This window comes from Arachis stenosperma, chromosome 3, assembly GCF_014773155.1.
Source record: "Arachis stenosperma cultivar V10309 chromosome 3, arast.V10309.gnm1.PFL2, whole genome shotgun sequence".
In the NCBI taxonomy this organism is placed as follows: domain Eukaryota; kingdom Viridiplantae; phylum Streptophyta; class Magnoliopsida; order Fabales; family Fabaceae; genus Arachis; species Arachis stenosperma.
Genome location: NC_080379.1, coordinates 64,397,137 through 64,400,392, shown reverse-complemented (window position 1 = coordinate 64,400,392; position 3,256 = coordinate 64,397,137). Strand labels below are relative to the sequence as shown.

The following is a 3,256-nucleotide window of genomic DNA, read 5'->3' as shown; positions in this document are numbered from 1 at the left end:
CGCAATTCTCATCTAAATCTTGATTCCGCTCAACTAGAACACACTTCTAATTCGAATTGCTCACTCAACCAATCCTTGTGGGATTCGACCTCACTCTATTGTGAGTTTTTACTTGACGATAACCGGTGCACTTGCCGGAAGGAATTTTGCCGATCGTGCAATTTCCTAAAATCGTAGCTATCAATTTTATAGCAACATCAAGTTTATGGCACCGTTGCCGGGGATTGGTTTTCGATTGACAATTCTCAAATTGGAAGTTAACTAGATTGAGCATTTTTCTTGTTTTGTTAATTCAGTTCAAGTTACTTGTTGAATTTTAATTTCTGCACTCTGTTACTTGCTTTCTTTCTTTATGCCTTTAAATTCAAGCAACTAACTCACTGACCCACTAACTATTTGAATTAATTCCTCAACTGCTCTAACCATACTCTTCCATTAACCAAGAGTATTTCACTTGTTTGTTGCCTGTGCTGTGTTCTTGTATGACAGGTAGGAGAGGAGAGACATCAACTCCTCCATATACTGAACCAGAGAGGACCCTTCATAAACTTAGAAGGGAAGCAAGAGGGAAGAGAGTACTGAGAGAAGAAGAATCTGAAGGAGAATCTGAGGACAATTTTGAGGAAGCTCTAGATCTCAACATGGATAGAGAAGTTCACAACCATGAGAAGGGTGATGGAAACAATGCCATTCCTGAGAGGAGGGTTCTTGGTTCATACATAAACCCAACCTCTGGGAATTGTGGTAGCAGCATTCAGAAACCACCCATTCAGGCCAACAATTTTGAACTCAAACCACAGCTAATATCACTGGTGGAGGATCATTGTTCATTTGGTGGGAGTGCTAATGAAGATCCAAACCAACATCTCACAAAATTCCTGAGAATTTGCGACACTGTGAAGTCCAATGGAGTCCAGGAAGATGCCTATAAACTGCTCTTGTTCCCATTTTCACTTAGGGACAAGGCAGCTAAGTGGCTGGAATCATTCCCAAGGGGGAGCCTAACCACCTGGGATGAGGTGGAAAGCAAGTTTCTGGCACGTTTCTACCCCCCACAAAAGGTCAATAGGCTTCGATCTGAGGTTCAGACTTTTAGACAACAAGATGGTGAAACTCTCTACGAGGCATGGGAGAGGTTCAAGGAGTTGACAAGGAAATGCCCACCAGACATGTTCCATGACTGGGTGCAATTGCATATTTTCTATGATGGACTTTCTTATGAATCAAGGAAGGCTGTAGACCATTCATCAGGAGGTTCATTGAACAGGAAGAAGACTGTGGAAGAAGCCATTGAAGTGATTGAGACAGTGGCTGAGAATGAGTACTACTATGCTTCAGAGAGACACAACACTAAGGGAGTCATGGAGCTGAACCATGTTGATACAATTCTAGCCCAAAACAAGGTGTTTGCCAAGCAACTAGCAGAGCTCACCAGGAAATTAGGAACAAATCAAGTGGCTGCAATACACACACAAGATCAAGAGGAGGTAAGCATTGAAAGAGGTGATTGGGAAGAAGCCAACTATGTGGAAAATCAACAAAGGCAACCATATGATCCACATTCCAACACTTACAACCCAGGCTGGAAAAACCACCCAAACTTTGGGTGGGGAAACCAGCAAACCCAACCACAAAACCACAAACCTTACAACCCCAACCAACATAACAATTCCACATACCAAAACTCCAACCAAAAATCATACCAAGCCACACAAAACACTTACTCCCAACCACCATATCATGGCCAAAATAATCAACCTGCCCAACCTAATCCAAACCAATAATTTCAAGATCAATTAAACAGGATAGAAGGAATGCTTGCAAACATGGGTCAGGACATAAGTGAGTTGAAAAGCTTTAGGGATGATGTGAGATCTACCTTAAGGAACCATGGTGAAAAACTCAAGAGGATGGAGTCTCAAGTAGGAGAGCTATCTCAACAGGCCCCCAAGTCAACTGCAGTGTTTCCTAGTGACACAGAAAAGAATCCTAAAGGGGAACAAAAGGGAGTGAGATGGGAAGAATGCAAGGCCATCACCATCTTGAAGGAAGGTGTGGAAGAAGCTAAGCAGGAAAGTGAAACTGAGCAAGCCAAGGAACTGCAAAATAAAGGCATGCTGGAAACATACCAACCAAAAGTACCATTTCCTCAGAGGTTAGGAGGAGGTGAAAAAGGGAAAACATATTCAAGGTTTTTAGAGACATTTCAGTCTCTCCATATCAATATTCCCTTTCTTGAGATTCTCTAGCAGATGCCTACACATATCAAGTATTTGAAGGAATTGCTGAGCAAGAAAAGAGTTTTGAAGGGAGGAAAAACTGTAATAATGAACAAAGAATGCAGTGCCCTCATCAAGAAGGACATAGTCTCTAAGAAAACAGACCCAGGAAGTTTTCATATCCCCTGCATCATAGGGGAAACAAAAATTGACAGAGGATTCTGTGATCTAGGAGCTAGCATAAATGTGATGCCTCTGACTCTTATGAAGAGGCTACAACTTAATGAGGTGAGATCCACTGATGTAATCATACAACTGGCTGACAAAACTCAGAAGCAAGCTAAAGGGGTAGTTGAGAATGTGCTGGTGAAAGTGGGAAATTATTTCTTCCCCACAGACTTTGTCATTTTGGACATGGAGGAAAGTGGTGCACGAATTTGTGATTCGCACAACTAACCAGCAAGTGCACTGGGTCGTCCAAGTAATACCTTACGTGAGTAAGGGTCGATCCCACGGAGATTATTGGCTTGAAGCAATCAATGTTTATTTTATTAATCTTAGTCAGGAGGCCAATAGGATTAAAAGTGAAATTACCAGATTTGATTATAAAAATAAAAGAGAATAACAGTGTTACTTGTTGTGCAGTAATGAGAAACATGTTGGAGTTTTGGAGATGCTTTGTCCTTTGAATTTCTACTTTTCCTTGAAATCCTCTTCCCACACGCAAGGTTCCTTCCATGGCAAGCTCTATGTAGGGTGTCACCGTTGTCAATGGCTACCTCCCATCCTCTCAGTGAAAACGTTCCTATGCTCTGTCACAGCATGGCTAATCATCTGTCGGTTCTCAATCAGGTTGGAATAGAATCCATTGATTCTTTTGCGTCTGTCACTAACGCCCAGCCTTCAGGAGTTTGAAGCTCGTCACAGTCATTCAATCCCGGAATCCTACTCGGAATACCACAGACAAGGTTTAGACTTTCCGGATTCTCATGAATGCCGCCATCAATCCGGCTTATACCACGAAGATTCTGATTAAG

General features: G+C 42.1%; 1 non-coding gene across 1 annotated transcript; it reads right to left on the bottom strand.

Moving 5' to 3' along the window:
• Window positions 1-1,067: 1,067 nt before the first annotated feature.
• LOC130971155 (small nucleolar RNA R71) lies at window positions 1,068-1,171 on the bottom strand. The gene has a single exon (XR_009082391.1). It is a non-coding gene; the product is annotated as a small nucleolar RNA R71 (small nucleolar RNA).
• Window positions 1,172-3,256: the final 2,085 nt, after the last annotated feature.